The sequence below is a fragment of the Protopterus annectens genome, chromosome 1.part2, assembly GCF_019279795.1.
Source record: "Protopterus annectens isolate FY-2018-M chromosome 1.part2, PAN1.0, whole genome shotgun sequence".
NCBI classification, from domain to species: domain Eukaryota; kingdom Metazoa; phylum Chordata; order Ceratodontiformes; family Protopteridae; genus Protopterus; species Protopterus annectens.
In genome coordinates this window covers 711,188,603-711,215,948 of record NC_056727.1, presented here as the reverse complement: position 1 = coordinate 711,215,948, position 27,346 = coordinate 711,188,603, and positions in this window count along the sequence as shown.

Genomic DNA, 27,346 nt, shown 5'->3' with positions numbered 1-27,346 from the left:
GCTTTGCCAGAGATGGCCTGCACCTGTCACCCCTGTGATTCCGGATACTGGCTACGGTTCTTGCTGCCCCTATAGTGCCTTTTTTAGGCAAGGTTCAAATGACAAAATCACCACTGTAACAGGAACAGGCAAGAAAAACTGAGGATGATGCTACTCAATGCTAGAAGTCTAAACCTCAAAATGCACTCACTCGAGGCACTCCTTAAAATGGTGAACATCCATATCTGTGCAGTGGCTGAGACCTGGTTCAAGGCTCCAGAGAGCACCCCTGCACTACCAGGCTATAACTCATACCACACTTTTCGGCCATGTAACCTGGACCGGAACACCAAAGGTGGAGGTATGTCCATATTCATTAAGGATATCCACGCCTCCAGGCTAGTTGCTCAGCATAATGCAGCCGAGGTTATCCAAGTGCAACGAACTCTGGGCAAAACTGCAATCCAAATTGTAGCTTGCTACAGATCACCCACCATGCCCCAGGATTCCCACTCCTCTTTTCTTGATGTACTGGAAAATATTAGGGTTCAACCAAACACCCTAATAATGGGTGATTTGAACTACCCCACCATTAACTGGGAAAACTACTCATGTACCAACTCCTTCACTCAACGCTTTCTGGAATTCATAAACTCCAATGCCCTAGATCAACTTATCCACACCCCCACCAGGGGCAACAATATCCTAGATCTAGTAATTACCAACATGAGTGACCGGTGTTCCACACCTGAAGTCAACGCCTCATTGGTCCGATCCGACATAACCACATCCTGCCCCCACTGCCTATTAAAGAAACCATGGTAAAAAAATTCTCCAAAGCCAACTTCATGCTTCTTAAGACAGAAGTGGTGAACTTCACGACACCCATGCAGATGGACAATACAGTTACGACCACTGAATCCTACACAATTGCACTTTATAAGCACTTACATGAGTGCATGGATCATGCTATCCCAAACAGAACCAAGACACTATGCTCCAAAAAAAGGAAGCCAATCTGGTGGTCCCCTGCCATAAACAAACTGTACAACAGAAGGAAGAAACTGCTGCAAAAAAGAGTAAAATCCCATGAGTGGAGGAGCTCCCTGGTCAGCCTCAGTAAGAAGCTGCGATCCCTGATAAAATCCTCTAAAGCTAGTTATGAAAGCAAAATCGCCACTGATTCTAAAGACAACCACAAAGCATTCTATAGCTATGTCAAGAATCTCAATGGCAACACTCACATCTGCTCTGAGTTACAGCACAATGGCACTAAAGATACAGACCCAACTGATATTGCCAACATCCTGGCAGATAGGTTCAGTGCTAACTTTACCCCCCTCTCATCCCCTAAAGAGCTCATCTCTATACTGGAAGAATGCAAAGTTCCTGTAATCATGGCTGCACAGGTAAAAAACACACTCTCCAAAGCCAAGAACACAGCATCCATGGGACCAGACAACATCCCAGGCTGCGTTCTACATGAACTACAGAATGAACTGGCACCCCACCTAAGTACCATGTTCAATCATAGCCTCACCTCAGGCTTTGTGCCTGCTAAATGGCGCACAGTGATGGTTATCCCACTCCACAAGGGGGAAGCCACCACGGACCCCGGGAACTACCACCCCGTTAGCCTGACGATCTTGGTCTGTAAGGCCATGGAATGTATCATTATGGAACTTATAAACAAAGACATTGGTAATCTATAAACTCTGGACCCCAACCATTTCAGGTTTGTGAAAGGCAGATCATGTCTTCTAAACCTGATAGACTTTTTTGAAGCAGTCACCAAAGCTGTAGACAAGGGTAAGGTGGTTCACACAGCCTATCTAGATCTTGCCAAGGCTTTTGACACCATCCCCCTACTCTGGAATTATAGATAAACTCACTAAACTAGGTATAAATCCCTATGTCACAAGATGGGTTGCCAACTGGCTCACTGACAAAACCCACACAGTGAAAGTAGCAGACTCCAAATCCAACTTCAGACCAGTGACAAGTGGAGTACCACAAGGTACAGTCCTGGGTTCTCTCCTGTTTGGTATCTACTTCTCTGAAGTACAGGCTAACATGGAAGGTCTTTGGCTAATGAAGTTTGCAGATGACTGCAAACTAGGAGCCATAATCAAAACTCCTAACGATGTGGACATCCTACAAAAGGGCCTCACTGAGACAGGTGCCTGGTGTCAAAGTCATGGCCTCACGCTCAATGCCAAAAAGTGCACTGTCATCCCCTTTGGTAGAAACTCTGTACCCATGAACTACAACATAGGTGGTAGTATACTTAACACTGAAAGTGTGATAAGAGACCTTGGGACACAGGTGGACAGTAGTCTCTCCTTTGATAATCACATCACCACAGTAGTCAGGAAATCCTTCTATGTGGCACACCTCATCACAAAAGGTTTCTCATCCAGAAAAAAAGAGGTCATTGTTCCACTCTACTCATCACTCATTAGACCCATTATAGAGTACAACGCCTCTTTTGGTATGTACCTCACAAGACATCTACAACAACTGAAAAGGCCGCAGAAATACCTCACAAAGAGGATTACCGGCCTCAAACAGATGCCCTACGCAGACCATCTCAAAAAACTCCAGCTTTACTCCGCCACATATTGCCTACTCAGAGGTGATCTCTACCTAACATACAAAGCTATGTCAAACCCAGAGCTGTTGGACATGCTCCACTTAAAGAAATCCCAGTCCCTCCAAGCTACACGCTCTAGGGACCCAAACCTTGTCACCACAATAAACAGAACATGCCGGAGGGATAGATTCCTGTCCAGGAGACTTCCCATACTCTGGAATAAACTACCTATCTATATCAAACAAAGCTCCTCATTAGCACTCTTCAAGAAAAACCTTGATGATTGGATGGGAAATAGGAAATTCACCCCAGGGATCACCTCTGTGGCTCTGCTCAACAGTGGCACAGGAAAATAATTTTCTTGGGTGGCAAAAGCCAGGGTACCTTTTTGGCTGGGCTTGTATAGGCCCCAGGGCCGATAGCCTAGTAGCTGCCTATGAACCTATTTGCAGCAGGGAAGTTGTGACTGTGTGCCCAGAAAGGAACATACAACAAAGCATGGTAGATTTGTGAAGAAATTTATGAAAATATTTGTCATGGAAGATGTGAGTTCAGTAATAGGAGTTTGCAGTGAATTTACATATTATTCCCCAAGATAGAAAAACTAGGCTAGGCTAGTCAGAATTTACATTTCACAGGAACATGTGCATTTAATTGAAAGTCTTTATACACATCCAATAACTATATCAGATCACTCACCAGTACTAACTAAAATAAAAACACAGGATAATGAAATAAAAAATGACACACTGGCGCTTTCCCACCTACTGTTTGAAAAGAGAGGAATTTAAGGAATGGGCTGTGGAATTCATTCAGGAGCTGCTAGAGAACATAGCTTTATCTTCTGAAAACATTGCTAAGGAGTGGGATAACATTTAAGTGGAGTTTAAAACTAGGCTGGAAATAAAACAAAGGGAGATATGGTTAAAACAGTAACAAGAATTATTTAGAGGGACTGACAAATGTTAAAATATTGCAGAATGCTAAACAAAAAATAAGGGATTACCTTAATAATATGTACGAATTTAGAAAGATTGTTGTTAAGCAACTGCTTTTTGATAATAATTCTAGATCACAAAAACTTGTAGCACAACTCGGGCAACAAAAAGTGGAAAGGGCAGTCATCAAGCTTCGGGAGCCTATAGCAAGGAAGACAACAAGAGACCCTGTAGAAGTATTAGACATATTTCAGAAATTGTATGAAAATTTGTATAAAGCAGTGAAATATGGAAATCAAGAAAAGGTACAAATGGGAATGTTTATGGAATAATTAAATATGCCAAAGTTAGAGGTAGATGAGGCTCAATTACTAACAGGATAAGACAGGATGAGATAAAAAAGGCTATGTATAACCAATCTACAGGAAAATCCCCAGGAATAGATGGTATTCCTGTGGAAGTTCGGAAGCTAGGAGGGTAAAAACTGATAAAGCTCTAGAAGGTTTTGTTTAACATTATTTTAAGAGGAGGAGAAGTACCAGCATCCTGAAAGAAGGCGGTGGTAATGGTAATACCTAAAAAGGGTAAAGATCCATTGGATCCAGCTTCATACAGGCCTATATAAATAGTTGTTAAAAAGAAACAAAGCATTTATTTGTTGTATAATGCATGAATATGACAAATGTTTATATGGTCTGTTTTATTTTCTATTAATGTACATGTGCCTATGTCTTAAGTGATAATTTAATAAAGATGTTAAAAAAGATTAATCACGTGTTTTTTTAAGATGATGGAAATTAGATAGCACCATTTATGGTGGACAAAAAAATAATTATGTTTAGCATCTATAATTAAACAGTTATTGTTAACAAGTGGAAATCAGATTTTGAATATACATAAATTATACACACAAATTATATACTCAACCTTATGAAAAGAAAAATTAAAATGTGCAGATGATAGGGAAAGTAAGTTATGCAAGATAAAAGAGGAGTGCAAAGCAGTTTGTGGAGCACTTCAGACTAGACAGATACAACTATGTCTACATAAATGCTGGCTAACCTAATCACAAATAAGAAACTATGGGTATGGAATATACGACTAATATAAAACAATAAATCTAATGATCGAGACTGTTTAGCAATGTGCAAAAAGTTATCAAGTTTATCAATTTATTGGTCTTGTAATGTGTTGATTTGACAACTGAAAACTATAGAGTGTATTAGTTTATTCATAAATGAATTGAATATATTAAGTATTGCTGGCATATAAAATGAACATTTCAACTGGAATTCACTACTGTGTACTCACAAACTTTATATTTTATATAAAAAAGTAATGCAAATTATAAATAGCAGGAGTTGTTGCAGTGCGTTTCATTAAACCTCAAGGGTATGTGACAGATGAGACTGAAAATGACATTCTCTTGTCAGGAAAAGTTCATGAGGAAATGGAGGCTGCTTCCATACCATTAAAGAACATTTCTCTCCAGTAATTCTGATGTTAAGGATCAGATACATTTATCTCTTGTTAACTGAACCCAGCTAGCTGTCTTTAATCAGATGCCTTTATGCCCAATTCAAATGAAACTACAGAGCTTTATTGAAAAAGAAAAGTGCTTCCTAGACACACTCTGTCAAATACTGACTCTAGTAAGCAGAGAAAAAAATTATACAGGATGTACCTGCCTGAATGACTGCTTTTACAATTACACAAACAAAAAGATAAGAAGCAAGCCATCATGCCTAGGGCAGATAGCCTAGTATGAACCTATGAACCTATATGTAAACTTCCAGGTTTTTCCCACTTAAGATTTCATGTGTGGAAAGGCAGAAACTGTTCATTACCTCTTTTTAAAAGTATACAGTCATAATACACTCTGTTTTCTAGGCAAAATGAAGCAAAATCATGTTTAGGAAAAACAAACTCGGTAGGGTCACCTTCCTCACAGTGAAATCTTTGATTTAACACTAAGTGATACAAGCCATAACTGGCATTCTTCTGATCACCATAAAGCATTTTAATAACATGGGGCACACTGTATGATGACTTTACTTAAATGAAAGATCAAATCTACATATCTTAAAAAAACAATGCTATGCAGGAGTGTAACTTGATGCAAATATAAATGTGACAACTCATATTTTATTCTTTTGCCCCTTATTGTCAGTGTACAAACTACAAAATGTTCCACATCCAAAATCATCACACAAGTTCACAACAAATGTATTTTGCAATACAACTTCAAAAAATGGAATACTGCTTTTCAGTGTATTATGACTTAGATAAGTAAAACACCTTGTTTGTAGAATAAGTACAAATTCATTCTACAGAGTGAAACTGAATAGCCAGTACCATATAACAGAAGGATATAATTGATATACAAACTGCATGAAACAAAAGCAAAAGTACACTTCAACTTACTGGGCACTTCTGGAAACACACTAAAGTACTAGCAATAAACCTTATATGTTCACATTACAGCAGAAGAATAACATCTAAAAAATAGAAAATGAATCCCAAAACATGAATACAAAGTGAAATGAGTTTTGTGGGATGATTCATTTGTTCAAAGATGTGACACTAGGCTGAACATTGCTGTTCCATAATGGGAGAAAACTTACATTTAATCATCCAAGCATATTTAACTTGTTTTTCTTTTAGTTTGTGCATACTGCTATGGGCTACGTATCTAGATTTTTTTCATGAGTGGGAGATTTGTGGGATTTGATTGGGATGGTGGGCTGGGATTAGATTATATGACCAGTTTCTCACTTTGTTAGTCTCTTTACACATTAGTCAAGTTCATTTTCTCTTTACTAGTGATAATGAAATTAGTATGGTATTTCAGGATCGGCTTGTCACCACTCTGCTCTTCTTTGGTCTGTATTACCTTACTGATTTGCATATTTTATATATATATATATATATATATATCCTTAGTTATTTATAGGAATTATAGGAATTTTATTTTCGAGAATCAGTGGCCTTCAGAAATTAGCAACATGGAAGATATTTTTATTTCTTCAGATATTCTTTTCATTCGCTACCTACAATAAACCTGTATGATAAGGGATCAGTAGATAAAGTAAGGAGGAATTTGCAGTTATTGTAACTACTGATCCCTGTGCAGCTTCTTTGGGCATAGTTGTAAGAGTCATAAAATCTTATCCATTCATTATTTTATCATCAGGTCATTTAACTCTTTGCTCCCTTTTCTTGACTTACCAGTAAGGTTGCTTAACGTTTATTCTTGGTGTAAGGACCTTTTTATGACTACTGTAATTATATTCCTCCAAATTAGATATAACCATTATTTTATCCTGATCAGGAACTGGAACTGGATTCTGGATCCCATAAGACAAAAATCTAATTTTCATTAAAACCATTCCCTGACACACATGCACTATTGAAGATGATGAATTATTTCTCTAAGTTATCAGCTCAGTGTTCCAAATGTATAATTTTGGAAACATTTTTTTAATACTGGATGACTTGGAAGTTACTACCTTTATTAAACTTCAGTTGAAATCTTGTATCTGGAACTAAAGGATGTCCCTATGAAGATGGACAATTTTTAAGGCACCTTTATGTGGTTTGTTGATTGGTAAAGACTTGTTGTTTTAAAACATGGACTCTCGGAAGTAAATTATTTGAGAAGTAATATTGGAGACTTAAGGGGTTTTAAGTACCTTTTTTTTCTCATAGGATGCAGCCACCAAGATAAAATTACAAATGAATGTAATGGTTTAGTATTGAGTGGATTGTGTCTTCTTTCTCTTTCTTAGCTAAACTATTAAAATTAACAACACTCAATATGTTTATTTCATCAATCATCTTTAAAATTGCCATCCACTACTCTTCCACTCATGATAGTTCATACAGTTTAACTTTTACATAAGTAAGAATATGCCCTACCTTTGAGTGTTTTTATTATAACAACTTTATTGATAGCTTTCTAGACTTGGAAGACCCTAAGAGTTGTAATGGCATTCATTCAAGCTTTGTTAGATCAGGCGCTAACCACAAATGAGATCATGTTGGCTGTTTCTCAGTTATAATCACGTTCACCATTATTTTAGAAGCATTTTCTGTATTTTTCCCAAAATACTTTGCAAAATTTACACTTCTTTCTCATAAGGGGATATTTAAGCACATTTTACTGCCTAAACTAGATTTTACAAATCCTAGATTAATTTTGCCTCATAGTCCTAATGAAATATGGCATGCAGATTATTTCAACAATTCTCAGTAATTAAATTAAAGCAGATCATCTCAGCTATTAGTATCATATGATTATTATTTCCTACAGGATAGTGAAATAATATCCCAGCACATAATTCTATGATTGACTGAAAAGCTTCTGATAGGATTATCCAATCATTTCTTATAAAAACCTTTGGTTAGCCTGATTCTTTGAACGAAAACAAAATTTATGTAAACCAATTCCTCAGTCTTTTTCTGTACTAATGGGTTAGACTTGCTTCTCATTATGATTAAAGCTGGAACTAGACAATGCTCTCCCTTTCATAGTCTTTTATTTTGACACTGTCTTTTATTACGCAAGTCCAATTTAATTTTTCAGTGATCCTGTAAGAATTATAGCCTTTGTTGACCTTATAAACTATGCCATGTTTCTAAATCAGTCTTTCAGTTCTTACAGCCATAGACTCTTACTCCTTAATTTCTCACTAGAAGTTAAATTTGGGCTAGTCCATTTTACTTTCCTTCAACAGTAAGTGCTTGATAGGTAATACTTCAAAGCATTAACTGTCTGCAGTGAATATATTTACTTGGGTACTGTCTTCTTACAGGAGTCCAGTTCCACATGGTGGAATACCTGGGGCAAAGGAAAAGAGGAGTACCTATGCTAATTGCAAGAGGAGCTCCAATAGTGATAGAAGAGGATAAAAAAAGGTAATAATTTTATATGTGTAGTACTAAGGGGCTACTGGCAAGGGAGGAGGATTACAATGGCATGTGTTTATATCCCACTGAATACTGCTGTAATGGAGCTTAAGAAAATTGTGGGAGAAATAATTAGCTTTCAGCAAGAAATATTACTTATAGGTTGGGACTGGAATTTGATCTGTAACAGTGAAGATATGTCTGGGGGGCCCAAAAATATAACAAAGGAGGGTATATTGTTGAAGAAATTTATGAAAATAATCGTCAGGGAAGATGTGAATTCAGTAATAGGAGTTCAGAGTGAATTTACATATTATTCCCCAAGATATAAAACCTGGAATAGGCTACACAGAATTGATATTTCACAGGAACATATCCATTTAATTGAAGGCCTTGAAACATATCCAAAAACTATTTCAGATCATGCGCCAGTAATAACAAAAATAAAAACACAGGGTAATGAAATAAAAATGAGACATTGGCTCCTTCCCACCTATCTGTTGAAAAGAGAGGAATTTAAGGAATGGATAGTGGAAATTATTTGGGCATTATTAGAGAAGACAGAAATTTCATCTGAAAATATAGCTAGGGAGTGAGATAAAATTAAAGTAGAGTTTAGGGTGGAAATAAAAGAAAGGGAAATATGGTTAAGCAGTAACAAGAATTATTTAGAGGGACTGACAAATGTTAAAGTATTGCAAAATAGGGGGAATCCCACAGAACAAGGTAATGTCCCTTTCTGGTTTTGTCGGCTGTAAAATTGTATCATCTGCAAATACAGCCATCTGTTCTCGACTACCATACCAATTGTATCCTTGGATGCTGAGTCCCTTATTTTCTTTGCTAATGGTTCTAAATATAATACAAATAACAAAGGGGAGAGAGGACACCCCTGCCTGGATCCTCTCCTCAAGCCAAAATCATCAGAGAGGACCCCACCCACTTTAATTTTAACCTCTGATCCCTCATATATCCTCCTAATCAACCTTATCATTTTATCAGGAAATGCAAATGCTTCCATTGCTCTGCTCATAAATTTCCAGCTTACTCTGTCAAATATTTTTTCTGCATCAAGACCCACAACAACAGTGGCATTTTCTTACATTCTGCTTCCCTATAGATCATCACTGTTGTGTTAATGTTGTCAAAGATTTGCCACCCCTCCACAAAACTACAGTGATCCATATTTATCAATTTTGGCATTACCTTTGCCATTTTTTAAACACCTTTATTGAAATTTCAATTGTGACACAAGCAAATTACATTTATATAAAAGTAATCAAACTGTATTACCAAGTTCATGTTTACAAACATTATACTTCACATATATTGCTATGTATCATATAACCTAAGCAACGTTACGTAAATTATTCAATGTCTGTCCTTTTTTAAACAAGAAACATCTTTACTAAATCATCACTTACAACATAGGCTATTATACATTTATATAAATAAAAACAAGCCATACTGACACACTCCCAGTTGCAAACATTATACATCACTTATAATTCTACCCAATCATTTTCGGTCAAGCATTACATATCTCATTTAAGTCCTGCCTTCTTTTTTAAACCTTATTCCTTCCCTGTATGTATTCTTCCCACAATTGCTATTTTTTTCTTATGTAATTTGCTACTACCCTTTTCTAAAGATCGCATCCTGTTACTATATTCACTACTTCTAGTATAGTTGATTTAGATTTTGATTTCCATCCTCAAGCAATTGCTTTTTTGGCAGCCATCATAATTAGACATAGCAAGACTTTACCATGTCTAGACAATTCCAATTCTGTATCATAGCTCAGAAAAATCACACCAATCTTCCCACCCAGCATCTCCAACAATGCAACCCATAGGGAATCCTTAAAGTCCCCTAACTCACTACACTCCCTGAAAATATGCTCCCAGTTACCTTCTTCTTTGCTGTTACACCTCCAGCATTTGCTGTCTACTTGAAGAAAAAATCTCTGGAGTCTATTTGGGGTACAAAAATATCTATGTAAACATTTCCAAGCAGAAATCCTAAATTGTCTAGATGTTGTTGCATATTTGGTATATATACACATATCCTTTCATTGTTTCTTTGTGAAGTGCTTACCCAATCTCTCTTCCCAATCTCTCCTAACCTCCTCTGACTGATTCTTATAGTTATCATACAAAATTTTATATGCTCTACTAACTATTCCTTTTTTAATGGCAGCTTCTGTTCCAGATTCTATTAGAAACTCTACCAGTACTGGTCTTTCATTTAGGACCCACCTATAGCTTTCTCTTTGCCTATGCTCTGATATCAGTCCATGACAGGGAAGGCAATCTGTAACCTGCAGTTCAAATAAATTATTGGCCTCTTCTCATTCTGTTTCCTTAACCTCTCTAGTTATTTGCTTCCAATACCTTGGTTCCTTTGCCAGTTTTCTCCAATAAATTTCAGCCCACACTTACCTATTGTCCATGTCCCTAATTGCAGTCATTCCTAGTGGCAGGAATCTCCTTTCTCCATTCATTAATTTTTTCCCAAACACCTTTATTGAATTATCACTTGTGACAAAGGCAAATTTGCATTCACATAAAAGTAATCAAACTATATTAACATAACGAACATTATACTTCACATATATTGCTATATATCATATATCCTAAGCAATATTACATAAATTATTCAATTCCTGTCTTTTTTTTAAACAAGAAACATCTTTATTAAACCATCACTTACTACACAGGCAATCATACATTTATATAAATAAAAACAAACCACACAGACACAATCCTAGTCACAAGCATTTTACATCACAAACCATAATGACACGCTCCCAGTTGCAAACATGTCACTTATAATCTATCCAATCTTTCTCACTCAAAGATTACACTGCTCATTTAAGTCCTGCCAACCTTTATACCTCATTCCTCCCTTGTATGTATTGTTCCCACAATTGCCATTTGTCCTGTGTAGTTTGCTTCTACCCTTTTCTAGAGATCTCACTTCCAGCTGTTTTATCTCTGTTACTATATTCACTGCTTCCCGTAGAGCTGGTTTAGATTTTCATTTTCATTTTCTATGAATTGCTTTTTTGGCAGCCACCACTATTAGACACAGCAAGGCCTTACCATGTCTATGCAATTCTGATTCTGTATCATAAGCTCAGAAAAATCATCTCCCTCATCAGACCAATCTGCTCACCCAGTATCTCCGACAGTGCATCCCGTAGGGAAACCTTAAAGTCTGCCAACTCGCCGCACTCCCAGAAAATATGTTCCCAATTACCTCTTTCTTCCTCTTCACACCTCCAACATTTGCTGTCTGCATGAAGAATAATTCTCTGGAGTCTACTTTAGGTATAAAAATATCTATGTAAACATTTCCAGGCAAAAATCATAAATCTTCTAGATTTTGTTGCATATTTGGGAGATATACATATAGTATCCCATTGTTTCTTTGTTTATTGCTTATCCAATCTCTCTTCCCAATCCTTTCTAATATCCTTTGATTGATTCTTATAGTTATCATGCAACATTTTTATATGCTCTACTAATTATTTCTTTTTTAATGGCAACTTCTGCCCTAGATTTTATTAAAAACTCTACCAGTGCTAGCCTTTCATTTAGGACCCCCCTATTTCTTTCTTTTTGTCTGTACTCTGATATCAGTCCCTGATAGGGAAGACAATCTCTAACTTGCAGTCCAAATAAATTCTTGGCATCTTCCCAGCCTGTCATTTTTCCCTCTCTGGTTATTTGCTCCCAATACCTTGGTTCCTTTGCTAGTTTTCTTCAATACATTCCAGAACCCTCTTGCCTATTGTCTGTATCCCTAATTACAGTCATCCTTATTAGCAGAATCTCTTTTCTCCATTCCTGTGTTGGTTTAGTTCTTACCATACTTTCTGCTACTTTATGGATATAATCCATAAATGGCACAGTGGTGCAGCGGTAGCATTGTCGCCTCATAGCAAGAGGTTCTCCAGTTCAATTCTTGGCTAGGGTGCCTTCTGTGTTGAGTCTGCATGTCCTCTCTGCATTCATGTGGGTTTCCTCTGGATGCTCTGGTTTCCTCCCATGTTACAAAGACATGCATCTGGAGCATTTCTCCCCGAGCCTCTGCTGAAAATTGCCTTCATTCCAAGTTGGACTTTCCTGGTTAACAAATAATAAATAAATAAATAAATATAATATAATGCATGATTATTGTTATTCCCCTTAAAGGCCTGCATCCAAAATCCCAGTCTGTCCTTGTTTCTTGAGCTTCTCCCGTGTTTCGTCATCATCCATTTCCACAGTGAATTATAGTTTTCTGCTTGTGAAAGGAGTCTTAACTGTGTAGCTCTGAAATACCCCTTCAAATTGGATAATCTAAATCCACCCTGTTCTACTGGAAGAATCAGCTTATCCCACTTGACTCTTGCTGTCTTCCCTTCCCAGATAAAGTCCTTCAGATTTTTATTAATTGCTACCCACAACTTCATTTCTGGTTGATAAAAATATGCCTGACCTGTGTATAAGACTAAAAGGACTAAAAACATTTTAACTGCTTGTATCTTACTATCCATAGCCACATAACAAAGCTTCCATTTTCTCAGTTTTGGTATTATCTTTTGTTTAGTCTCTTCCTCCTTATCCTTAGTTGCCACACTAGAATCATTTTAATCCATACTCTTAAATATTTCATTTTATCATGTCCCATAAATGTGGGTATTCCGGAACCAGTTCATGTGTGGGGTACATAATTTACTGCTATTGCCTTTGATTTAGCTTCATTAATTTTGTATCCCAAAAAGATTTGAAACTGTCTCAAAATGTTCCACAGCACTGTAATGTCTTTTTCTGTTTTTGTCAGGTACAAAATAATATAATCTGCAAATAAAGCCAGCATTTCTTGACTAGCAAACTAATTATATCCTTGAATTTCTGAGTCCCCTATTTTCTTTGCCAATGGCTCAAAATACAATGCAAATAATAAAGGGGAAAGAGGACACCCCTGCCTGGTTCCTCTGCTCAAGCAGAAATTATCAGAGAAGACTCCACCCACATTAACTTTCACCTCCAATCCCTCATATATTCTAATAATCAACCTTATAATTTTTTTTAGGAAATGGAAATGCTTCCATTGCCATACTCATAAATTCCCAGCTTACTCTGTCACATGCTTTCTCTGCAAGACCCACCAATAACAATGGCATTTTATTACATTCTGCTTCTCTCTGGATCATCAATATTCTGTTAATGTTGTAAAATATTTGCCTCTCCTCCACAAAACCACATGGGAACATATCTATCTGATGTTCTTCGTGTTTCACTGTTGCAGTCATTACATTTGGGTAATCTGCTGGCAGGTTGCCCTCAGTAGGCCTGATTAACAAAGTCTTGGGTCCTGCGTTGGTTGCTGTCCCTTCTTCCATGATGTCAGGTCGTTAGGGGTATAAAACATGCAGCTGAAGCCATTACATCAGTCTTTCTTGCCGCGCAGTGCCCAAAGCAGAAGCAGTTCGCAAGTGCCGGTCGGCCAACCCCTGAAATTTTCATTTTCGAGTTTCAGAACCGAAGTCTTCAACTAAAGCTAAGTATCCTATTGGGGAAACTTTTTCTTGCTCCTTACCGATGTCAGTAAAAGTTAATAATTGCATTACTTGTGGGAAGCAAATACCTCATAAGGATTTTCATTTGTACTGTATTCCTTGCCTAGGCCCTGATCATAATGTACCTTGCTGTCGGTTTTGTGCTAGATTTAATCAACGCACGATTAAACGTCGGTACATTTTTGCTTCTAAATATTTTGGCTCATGATTTAACTATCCAGAAATGATGCCGGTTAGCAATCCGACTACCGGAATACCTAAAAAACGCAAAGAAAAAGACAGAGACAGGCCGTCGAGGTCCAAAACTGACGACGCTTCTCATAAGCCAGTCGCTAGTTCACCGGTACTCAGTGAGGTGCTTTCGCAGCCCCTGATGCCTACTACTTTTGATTCGCAGGCCTCTACTGAGACCCATTTGGAGTCCGGTATGCTGCGAGATGCTTCAAGTATTGAACCCGCGGATGTCTCTACCTTAGATGGGTCTGGAGCTGCTGTGCAGGCACCGTCTTCTGAGGGTGTTTTCAGGCCTAAAGATTTGTATATTAAACCGATGCCATCTTCAAAACTAAGGCCAAAATCTACTTCTATGTCTAAAAAACTGACGTTTGGGCCACGTGTACAGGCCCCTATGCCTAAAAAACAAATGATCAAATGGTTGAAGATTTAATTACCTTGATCAGGGGTAGTCAACCCCCTCCTGCTAAGAGGCCTAGGCAAGACATTGATTATGAATCTTCTGATTAGGATTCTATTTCTTCTGATTCTTCTACTGAACAGGATTTATCTATACCTACTTATGAGGACTCTGACGCAGAAGATTCCATTCCTTCTGCTTCTCCCCCTGAGGATTTCTCTTTTGGAGAAACTTTACATACCTTAAGGGAACATTCCCACTGGGAAAGTCAGGATTTTTCTGAATCTAAAAAGAGACTTAGGGATTTTCTTCTTCTTCCTCAGCATAGGCCTTTGGCTATACCTCCTGTTCTAAACATTGTTGATGTTTTTTCAGAATCTAGTATGACTCCTGATTCTCTGCCTCCAGCTCCTAGTAAGCCAGATAGATACTACAGGGTTCCTGATTCCCACAAATTCCTTTTCAAAAATCCTACTGCTGATCCTGAAACCATTTCTCAGGGTCCCAAGGGCATTAAGGCCTCTACTGCTAAAAATCCTACCCCTTCTGATGGAGATTCCAGGGCGCTGGATAGATGGGGTAAGAAGGTTTACACGTCTGCACTCTTGGCAATCAGGGCTTTAAACTGTCAATTTCATATACTTAAATATCAACAGCATATCATGGGACTACTTAAACAGAAAATGATGTTAATCTCTGACTGTGTGGAAAATAAAGATTTGCAGGATTTATTACATTCAGCTGAGCAAGTTGGAAAACATACTTTGCAATGTGGTTTTGATTCCTTGGAGGCCTCTTGCAGGGCTACTGTAACTGAATCTGTGCTAAGAAGGCATGCTTGGCTCAAAGAGCAAACTCTGCCTGACCATGTTAAAGCAAAATTGTTGGATGCTCCTTTACAACAGGACCGTCTCTTTGGTAATAAGACTGAAGAAGTGTTAAAAAAAGATGGAAGATAAAGCTAAATCTATGCAAACTGTGAAAGATTTCTTACAAGTGCAACCTCCAAGATTTAGTAGGCACTGGCCTACTAAGAACTGGTCCTTTCCAGTCCCCTCGAAAGCTGCTCAAGTCAAATCAAGACATTCCAAAGGCTCCAGGCTTCAATCACAAGGAACTTTTAGAACAAAACAATGGGGTGCCTCCACCTCCAAATCTGGAAACAACAAGGCACCTCCTTATGGTAAACAGTCTCAATGACTTCCCTCTACAATCACCAAGCACTTACCTTTTAGTCGCCCCTTTGGGGAGAAAAATGGCATTTCATGCACGAAACTGGCAACTTATTACCCAGGACAAATGGGTTTTAAATATAGTATCCCAGGGATACAGATTTAATTTCCACATGTTGCCAATCCCAAATGGATGGCCAGATCTGCCCCCAAATCAGTGGGCAGAGGCCCAGAAACAAGTTCTGTCCCTCATGAACATGGGGACTATTCAACCAGTACCAGAAGAGGAAAAGGGACAAGGTTTCTTATTCAAGACTTTTCCTGGTACCCAGAAAAGACAAATCATGGCGTCCAATTCTGGACTTATCCACTCTAAACACATTTCTGGACATTCCAAAATTCAAGATGCTGACTCTTCAACAGTTACTACCTATGGTAGGCAAAGATGCCTGGTTGGTAACTTTAGACTTAAAAGAGGCTTACCTGCATATCCCAATCAGGGAATCTTGCAGAAGATACCTCCACTTCAAAGCAGGCTACTTGCATTACCAGTTATCTGCACTGCCCTTTGGCTTATCTACTGCACCCAGGGTCTTCACAAAGTGCCTGGCACCAGTAATTGCATTTTGTAGGCAAATAAATATTCAAATATATCCATACCTGGACGATTGTCTAATTCAGGCAGAAAACAAGGACATTCTTCGAAAGCATCTGGCGTTTGTGAAAAGGTTTCTAACTTGTCTAGGGTACACCATAAACGAAAAGAAATCACAACTGGTACTCTCTCAAAAAGTTACATTCCTGGGTGCAAGCTTGAATACAACTGCCCAGATGACTTACCTTATGCCAGAAAAGCAAATTCAATTGGTGACTTACTTCAAACAGGTGGCCACAAAAACCTTGCTATCTGCAAGACAAATTCTGCAAGCCTTGGGGTTCATGGTCTCCTACATTCTTCTAATTCCATATGCAAGACTGCATATGAGGAAACTTCAGTGGTACTTAAAAAGTTTATGGAGTCAACATTGTCACAGCCTGGAAACAATGAATCCTATTATACCTTGCCTGCAGCTAGAGTTCCTATGGTGGGCAGAGGCCTGCCACCAAAACAAGGGACTGCCATTCACTCAACCCCCTGCCACCCAAACCCTAACTACAGATGCATCAGACTATGCTTGGGGGGCTCATCTGGCAGGAAAGTGCATTCAGGGCAAATGGAGCCCAAATCAAATGCACCTACATATCAATCAGAAAAAGATGCTAGCTGTACAGAATGCACTGACAGCCTTCAAAGACTACCTTCATTCAGGACAACTAATGATAACGACAGACAACACCACAGTTATGTGGTACATAAACAAGCAGGGGGGTACACATTCCTACCCCCTTTGCAGACTAGCCATGGCATTGTGGAACACAGCCTTGACCTATCAAATACAACTACAAGCTCAATTCCTGCCAGGAAAGCTAAATACTCTGGCAGACAAACCAAGCAGAAATCTTATGGACCCACACAAATGGAAACTGCAACCACAAGTTTTCAACATGTTGACACGCAAATGGGGAGCCGAGACATAGATCTTTTTGCCTCACCCCAGAACTATCAGTTGGACAAATTCTGCACAAGAATTCATCACAAAAAAGCTTGGAAAGTGGATGCTCTATCATTCAGCTGGAAAAAGTCTATGCTTTTCCCCCTCTGCCTCTGCTCTCCAAAGTGCTACTAAAAGTCAGACAGGACAAACCAAAAATGATTTTGATTGCCCCAGACTAGCCTCGCCAACACTGGTACCCACTCCTGCACAATGTGTCACACCTTCCTCCGTGGCACCTACCTCAGACACCTTACCTACTGTCTCAGCAGAACTACCAAATTCTGCACACTCTGCTCCAAACTTTGAATCTTGCAGCGTGGCTAATCAACTAATTTCACCCTTGGCATCTCTCAGCAAACCTGTGATGGATGTCATTTTGGAGGCTAGAAGGCCTAGTACTAGAAAATCTTATGCTGACAAATGGAAAGGATTCTGTGCCTGGAACCATTCACAAGGAATAAGCATAGCAATGCCCAATATTCCTCAGATTCTGCAATACTTAACTGAGATGCTTCACAAGGGCCTATCTTTTTCTTCCATAAATATCCATGCCTCTGCCATTTCAGCTCATTACAACACAGAGCCTCCCCTCTTCTCTCATCCTCTGCTAAAGCAGTATCTCAGAGGGGCCAAACATTTAAGACCTCCCAGGAGAACACCAACTCCTGCGTGGGACCTCAATTTTGTTTTGGAAACTCACTCTTTCTCCTTTTGAGCCAGCTGCTACTGCAGACCTAAAATTTCTCTCCTGGAAAACAGCTTTCCTTTTAGCAGTCACTTCAGCTAGAAGGATTTCAGAATTACAGGCTCTTATGACAGTGGAGCCTTTCATTATTATTCATCCGGACAGGGTGGCTCTCAGGACCAATCGATCTTTCATGCCTAAGGTGATATCCAATGTGGCTCTTAAAAAGACCATTCATCTGCCAACTTTCTTTCCCAATCCACAGAACAAGGGTGAGTGGATTCTGCATTCATTGGATGTACACAGACAGCTTAGATTCTACTTAAAAAAGACAAAATCTCTAAGAAAATCTGAACAACTGTTGGTGGTATTTGCTGCAGGGGTGGAGTGGAAGGCTATTTCAAAGCAGACTATTTCCAAATGGATAAGCCATTTTATTTGTTTCTGCTATATGCACCATGGTAAACCTATCCCCAAGGGGATCAGATCTTATTCCACCAGGGCTGCATCTACTGCTGCAGCCTTTCTCAGAGGGGTTCCTACCAGAGATATTCTAGAAGCTGCTACCTGGAGCTCAGTTCATACATTCACCAAACATTACCATTTTTCTCGCTTCTCTAAATCCAGAGCTGGCTTTGCCACTGCTGTACTGCAGGGCCTTATAGCTGCTCCTAATGCTGTATAAATTCATCCTCCCAACCATAGCTTTGGGAATCTACCCAAATGTAATGACTGCAACAGTAAAACACGAAGAACATAGTACAGTTGTGTATACTTACCATAAATGTAAATGTTCGAGTGTATTCACTGTTGCAATCCTGGTTACCCTCCCTCCAGCCCCCTGTTTTTCTCTTACTATACCTCTCTTTTCTTTTACTATGCTTAAAAGCCTTTTTGGTGTATTTGCTTTTGTTTGGAGGTATATTTTTTGTATTTTAAATTTTATATATATATAAATTATATATATATAAATAAATATATATATATATATATATATATATATATATATATATAGAGTGCTCCCCACTTGGGAGACACCTGACATCTGGGGCAAGAAAAAACTGATGTAACGGCATTGGCTGCATGTTTTATACCCCTGATGACCTGATATCATGGAAGAAGGGACAGCAACTGACGCAGGACCCAAGACTTTGTTAATCAGGCTGACTGAGGGCAACCTGCCAGCAGATTACCCAAATGTAATGACTGCAACAGTGAATACACTTGAACATCTACATTTATGGTAAATGTACACAACTGTACTTTTTGGCATTACTTTTGCCATTCTTTTACCCATTATAGATAGTATTGTAATGGGCCTGTATGAAGCTTGATCTGATGGATCCTTAACCTCTTTAGGTATTACAGCTACCACTGCTACCACTGCTTTCTTCCAGGACAGTGGTACTTCTCTTCTTCTTAAGATACTGTTAATCAAAACCTTCCAGATCTTTATCAGTTTTTTTCCCCTCCTAACTTCTAAACATCCACAGGAAATACTTATACTTGGCATACTTAATTCTTCCATAAACATTTCCATTTGTATCTTTTCTTGACTTTCATATTTCTCTGCTTTATAGAGACTCTCACAGAATTTTTGAAATATTTCTAATACCTCTACAGGATCTCTTATCTTCTTTGTTATAGATTCCCTAACTTTGGCAACAGCCCTTTCTACCTTCTGTTGCTTAAGTCATTGTGCTAAAAGTTTTTGTGCTCTAGTGTTATCAAAAAACAGTTCCTTAACAGCATTATTTCTAAGCTTGTGCATATTATGGAGGTAATCCCTTATTTTCTGCCTAGCATTCTGCAATTGATCCTCTTCTTGCTCTGTTAGATTCCCCCTGTTCTGCAATACTTTAACATTTGTCAGTCCCTCTAAATAATTCTTGTTAATTCTTAACCATAGCTCCCTTTCTTTTATTTTCACCCTATTTTTAAACTGCACCTTAATTTTATCCCACTCCCTAGCTATATTTTCAGAAGACATTTCTATCTTCTGTAATAGCTCCTGAATAATTTCCACTACTCATTCCTTAAATTCCTCTTTTCAACAGATAGGTGGGAAAGCACCAATGACTCATTTTTATTTCATTACTCTGTGTTTTTATTTTAGCTATTATTGGTGAATGATCTGAAATAGTTATCGGGTGGGGATCAAGACCTTCAATTAAATACACATCTTTGTGTGAAATGTAAATTCTGTGTAGCCTAGCCCAGTATTTATATCTTGGGGAATAATATGTAAATTCGCTCTGAACTTCTCTTACTGAATTCACATCTTCACCATCAAATATTTTCATAAATGTCTTCAAAGATCACCAAGATACACCTTTACTCTATTTCCTTTCTGGGCCCTCCAGACACATCTTCACTCCTACAAATCAAATTCCAGTCCCCACCTATAAGCAATATTCCTTGCTGAAAACTGATTATTTCTGCCAGAATTTTCTTAAGCTCCATTATAGCAGTTTTAGGTAGAATGTAAATAAATGACAGTGTAATCCTCCTCACTTGCCAGTAGCCCCTTAGCACTACAAACCTGCCATTATTATCATTTTTATCTTCTTCTATCACTACTGGAGCTCCTCTTGCAATTAATATAAGTACTCCACTTTTCCTTTGTCCCAGGTATTCTACTGAATAACCATACTGAAAACCTTTCTTCATCAAATTAACATGTTCAGTTCTTTCTAAGTGTATCTCCTGTAATATAGCTATTTGCACTCTACATTTTTAATATAATTCACTACTCTTTCTTGTTTGTATTTATCTGTGAGGCTGTTTACACTTAAATACATTAAAGAAAGCATCATTGTATTAAAAAGTTATTACTCCCACCTTTTATGTATAATGCCTTTTTTGTTAGATGTCTAGTTCCAGCTTTTGTGTTACATGCATACACTGTTTAGCAGGTTGAACTTTTATACAGTTATTTCTTGACATATACATTTGAGCCTATGTCACATCTTATAATACTGATGGTTTTATTAAAAGCCCTCAAACAAAAAAAACAAACACACCCCCAATATCCCCCTAAAACCTACTAAATACTAACACACAAAACAATGTACACCTTCAGGAACAAAAGTCCCAAACTGACAGCTACACTCACAGACTTGATATAACCTAAAAGAAAGGGCATCCATGCTAAGACACATGGTGCAGCCTGTGCTTCAACTAAGTGCTGATTGGTTTTGTCTTATCTTTATAGCTCTACCAGCTAGGAAAAATCCTGAATGTTTTCAGAGAACAATAACTACCTTGGGAAAGCCCTTAAATGCTTTCAGAGAACATTATCTCCTAGCCAGTTTCCCTCTTCTTTTTTTCATCAGCCAATCACTCTGCACCAGACTGTAGCCAGTTTCTCTTTATCAGATTGTCTCCATGGGGACATGAGAAGCAGGCAGCCAGTTTCTGTTTATCAGATTGTTTCCATGGAAACAGGAAGACCAGCTGTAGAATTGTTACTTAGCACACATGTATTTGCTAGAAAAAAGCCTCATAATATTCAATGTTCATTTTCATTTACTTGCTCTCTCTTAAAACTTGTTACTAAATCAATCTAAGGTCTTTAATCTAGTCATTTTCCCATGCAAGAATGAGAAAAAACACATTATTTTTTCTTTTATCAAGCTTTTTAACCAGGCTTTTTTAATACATTGCAGTGCCTACATTTCTTAAAAGTGAACAAGAAGAGAGACAGAAAATAGAATGAAAAGAAAAAAAGAACAGCAGCACCTGTTTACAATCCCCATTACACTTATAAATAACTGAAAACAAATTCATAGCATGTAAAGAAAGCCACATGCCATAAAATTGGTACTATTTAAGAAAAAAAAAATCTTTACTTAAAGTTAACTTTCTGCCTCCTCTTCCCTCCCGAAAGCACTTTTCCAAACATTAATGACATGAAGTCGGGCATATGGTTTAGAGTCTCCCAAAGTCCAACAAATTCTGAAAAAGTCCAATTTTTCCAGATTTTCTTGTTCAGTCATATTTCACAAATATAATTATTGTACTGTAATCCCATATTAAGTTACTGATTTTATTACTGTTCATATCTGAAATCCTGTCTCTGCTTCATTTCCAATGTACTGTCAATTCTTCTAGTCAACTCTTGTGCTCCCTTCCTTCTCTCCAACATTTTCCATTGCAATTTTTGAAAAAGTGTCACAGTTATAGACCTTGTGTGTTCTTTATTACCAGAAGAAGAAGAAGAATATCCTTCTGTTTCACAGCTTACTGTTTGTTGGGCAAACGTTTGTATTTCCTCCTTAGCATGTACTTCATCAAAAAATGATTTTATCCCTCCAGGGAAGAATACCTTGAAGACAGCTGGGCATTGCAGTTTGAATCTCATACGTGCATTTCAACATTCTCTGAACAGTGGAAGAAATTTGCTCCTTTTCTGTCTGGTGTACGAGTAATCATTCTTCACAAACACTCACCTGCCTTCCACTTTTAGTAATTTGTGCTTCTGCCACAGTTTTGCCAGAATCAACTCATTCTGCTGGTAGGATTGCATCTTTACTACTAAAGGTCTAGGTTGCTTTCTTATAGCCAGGTTTGGGGCATACACACAATGTGCCCTTTCAGCTGACAACTCCTGCTGTGGCATTACCAGTCCAGCTGCTTATTTGTGCTTTCATAAAATTAATACAGTCTGTTCCTTCCAACTTCTCTGGTATATCTGAAAATCTGAGGTTTTCCCTACATGCTCTGCCCTTTAATTCTGTTATTTTTTGAAAGATCTCTTCCTAAGAAGTCTCATAGTCATCCAGCCTTTTTTCATTTTAAATTCTTATTTTTACAGCTTTATCCATCTCATCTGAATATTTGTTTAAAGCTTCTTCCATTTTTTCCAGCTTTCTGTTGTTTATGTTGATATATTCCATAACTGCTTCATTTATTTTAACTAGGTCTATGTGCTGTCATCTTATATCTTCCTATAGGTTACTGGAAGTCATGTCTGAAGATTGCTGCTGAACAGCTGCAGAACTTTCCCCAGTCAGTGTTTCTTCCTCACTTTTTGTAGCTGATTTTTCCAGGTGTTCTGTATTTCTTTTTTTCCCTGGCATCCAGGCAATACACTTACTAAGCAGTTACTGAAATTTACCGATAAACATAAAAGTCTACTGGCCTTCTCTGCTGAGTTTCTGTTTTCACACTGGGAGAGTTAGAGTTAAGTTGTTACTAAATGTGCAGCCATATTGGAAGTTGAGTACAGTATAATCTTCCTTTTTGCCTCTCTTTTAGCCATTATAGACATAAACACTTTATTATCATATAATCATGATTTAGGATCAAAGTGGCCCTGTTTGAAACTGGAAATGATGGATCTTTACTCTCTTTAGGTATTACAGCCACCAACATTTTCTTCCAGATGTTGGTACTTCTCCTCTTAAAATACTGTTAAACAAAACCTTCCAGATCTTTATTATTTTTTCCCTCCTAGCTTCCAAACATCCACAGGAATACCATATATTTCTGGGGACTTTCCTGTGGATTGGTTATACATCATCATTTTTATTTCTTCTCCTCCTATCCTAACTGTAAATAACTCAGCCCCATCTACCACTAACCTTGGCACATTTAATTTTTCCATAAACATTTCCATTTGTATCTTTTTTGATTTCCATACTTCTCTTCTTTTGTATGGACTTTCATAGAATTTCCAAACAATTTCTAATACCTCTACAGGATCTCTTGTTACCTTCCTTGTTAAAGGCTTCCTAAGCTTGGCAGCAGCACTTATTACTTTCTGATGCCCGAGTTGTTGTGCTGAAAGTTTTTGTGCTTTACTGTTATTATCAAAAAACAGTTGCTTAACAGCAATCTTTCTAAACACCTGCATATTATTGAGGTAATCTCTTATGTTCTGTTTAACATTTTGCAGTTGATTCTCTTCTTGTTCTGTGAGATTCCCCCTATTCTGTAACACTTTAACATTTGTCATTCCCTCTAAATAATTCTTATTACTTGTTAACCATAGCTCCCTTTCTTTTATTTCCTCTATTTTTAAACTCCACCTTAATTTTTTCCCAATCCCTAGCTATATTTTCAGAAGTAATTTCTATCCTCCCGAATAGCTCCTGAATAATCTCCACTACCCATTCCTTAAATTCCTCTTTTTTCAACAGATAGGTGGGAAAACACCAGTGTTTCATTTTTATTTCATTACTCTGTATTTTTATTTCAGTTATTACTGGTGCATGATCTGAAATAGTAATTGGGTATGTATCAAGACCTTCAATTAAATGCACATGTTCCTGTGAAATGTAAATTCTGTCTAGCCTAGCCCAATTTTTATATCTGGGGAATAATATGTAAATTCACTCTGAACACCTATTACTGAATTCAGATCTTTCATCCCAAATATTTTCATTTTTTTTCAAAAGTCTACTGTCCTTTATTATACTTTCCCTTCTGCCCACCACACATATATTCACTGCTGCAAATCAAATCACAGTTCTGAGCTATACATAATATTCATTTCTGAAAACTGATTATTTCTTCCAAAATTTTCTTAAGCTCCATTATAGCAGTTTTAGGTGGAATATAAAATCTTAAAATTTGTCACTAAATCAATCTAAAGTTCTTAATCCAGTCATTCCCCCATGCAATAATGAGAAATAGCACACTAACGTTTTGTCATGCTCTTTTAACCAGGCTGTTTTACATTGAACAAGAAGAAAAGGAGAAGGGAGAAAGAAAGGGAAAAAAAGAAGAGCAGCACCTATTTACAATCTTTGTTATACTTAAAAATAACTGAGAAAACTTTACTTTATAGCATGCAAGAAAATCATACACCAAAAATAGTACTATTAAGAAAAAAATGTTTTCTTTACTTATAGTTAACTTTCACCCATCTCTTCCCCCCAAAGCGTTTTTTCCAAATATTAATGACATGAAGTAGGGCATATACTTTAGAGTCCCCCAAAAGTCCAACAAATACTAAAAATGTCCAATATTTCCAGATTGTCTTGTTCTGCCATATTTCATAAATATAATAACTGAACTTTAATCCTATATTAAGTAACTGGTAGCATTACTGTTCATCTCCATCTTCTAAATCATGTCACCGCTTCATTTCCAGTGTACTCTCAATTCTTTAGTCAACTCTCATGCTCCCTTCCTTCTCTTCAACATTTTCCATTGAAACAATGGAAAAGGATTCACAGGTACAGTCTCTCTCTAATCTTTATTACCAGAAGAACAAGAAGCAGAATCTCCTTCTGTTTCACAGCTCACTTTTTGTTGGACAAACTTTTGTATTTCCTCCTTAGCATGTACTTCATCAAAACATTATTTTGTTCCTCCAGGGAAGAATACCTTGAAGACAGCTGAGTACAGCAGTTTGAATCTCACACCTGCATCTCAACATTCCATGAATAGTAAAATTAATTTACTCCTCTTCTGCCTGGTGTACAATGAGTAATCATTCTCCACAAACACTGTGCCATCTCCCACTTTTATTATTTTGTCCTTCTGACACAGTTTTGTCAGAATCAGCATCTTCTTCTGGTAGGATTGCATCTATACTATTAAAGCTGTAGGCCGCTTTCTCATAGCCAGGTTTGGAGCATACACACAATGTGCCCTTTCAACTAACTCTTGCTGTGGAATACCAGTCCAAATGCTTATTTGTGCTTTCATAAAATTAATGCAGTGTCTTCCTTCCAGCTTCTCTGGTATAGTTGAAAATCCCAGATTTTCTCTATATGCTCTGTCCTCTAATTTTATTATTTTTTTGAAAGATCTCTTCCTGAGGAGTCTCATATTTATCCAGTCTTTTCTTCATTTCAGCCTCTGATTTTTGCAGCTTTATCATCTCATCTGAATATCTATTTAAAGCTTCTTCCATTTTTTCCAGCCTTCTGTTGTTTATGTTGATATATTCCATCAGTGTTTCCTTTATTTTCTCTGGGTCTGTGTGCTGTTGTCTTATATCTTCCTGTAGGTTACTGGAAGTCATGTCTGGAGATTGCATTGCTTTTTGCTGAACAGCTGCAGAACTTTCCCCAGTCAGTGTTTCTTCACTTTTTGTAGCTGTTTTTTTTTCAGGTGTTCTGTATTTCTTTTATTCCTGGCATCCAGGCAGTACACTTACTAAGCAGTTACTGTAATTTACCGATAAACATAAAAGTCTATTGGCTTTATCTGTTGAGTTTCTGTTTTCACACTGGGAGAGCTAGAGTTAAGCTGTTATTGAATGTGCAGCCATCTTGGAAGTATTTCATTTTATAGTTTAAGAAGTTTATTAGACTTATATTAGCTTATTTTGGTGAACAGTTTGTATAGTACTATTATGTAGCTTCTTGACAGCTGTGATGACTGTAGTAGATCTGTTTCTGTGAGCAGCATTAATGTGTTTTAATATAAGTGTTTTATTATATGTTTTTTGGTAGCATTTAATGGGGTTTATATATTGGCTATATCCAGATTTTTTTATTAAGTTAAGCATATGTTGTTTTATTTTATTTTGAATATGTATTTTTATATAATTTGGTAGTCATGCAGTTTTAAATTTATTGATTTAATGTAGTTTTAGGTTTTGAGTTTTGTTGATGGTTGCCAAGACGATGACGAGCTTGCTCTTGCATGACATGATTTGTGTATTTTCACTATACTGAGTTGATCTTATATTGTGTTCCGATCTAGAGGTTGGAGTTTGAGATATTTAAGAATATTTTTGTGGGTAAGATATGCAACGAGCTTTTTGGATACCAATTCATACCTAGTTTAATTGAAATCTAATAGCTGAGTGCTGAGAAAATTCCCAGTGCAAGTTGATTACTGTTATTGTTTTTTAACCGCATTAATGTGTTTATAGAATGCTTTTATTTATTTTTGAATGTTATTACTATTTGACATAAGAAGAATTTATAGAAATGTTTTAAGATTATTGATTCATTATAATGTTGCCTTTGAATATTTTTGAATACATGTTTTTATTTATGTTTCACTGAGGCTGCAATTTGTTGGCATGGTAATTAGCACCTTGATTAGTTAATGGGTTGATTAGTTTTGTACTTATACAGGGATTGTGTTATACTATTTCAAAGTCTGATGAAGTGTGGTTGATTCACATGAAAGAACTTACTTTGGCTATTTTATTTTTGTTTTAATAAAACATTGTTACTTATTAGTTTTGTCAGCCATGTTTTACCACTATGTTCTTTCATTTTGGGCTTTAATTTTGTACAGGGTGTTCATAGGTTCATAGGTGTGTGCTAGGCTAATGGCCCTGGAGCCTTTACAAGCCTAGCC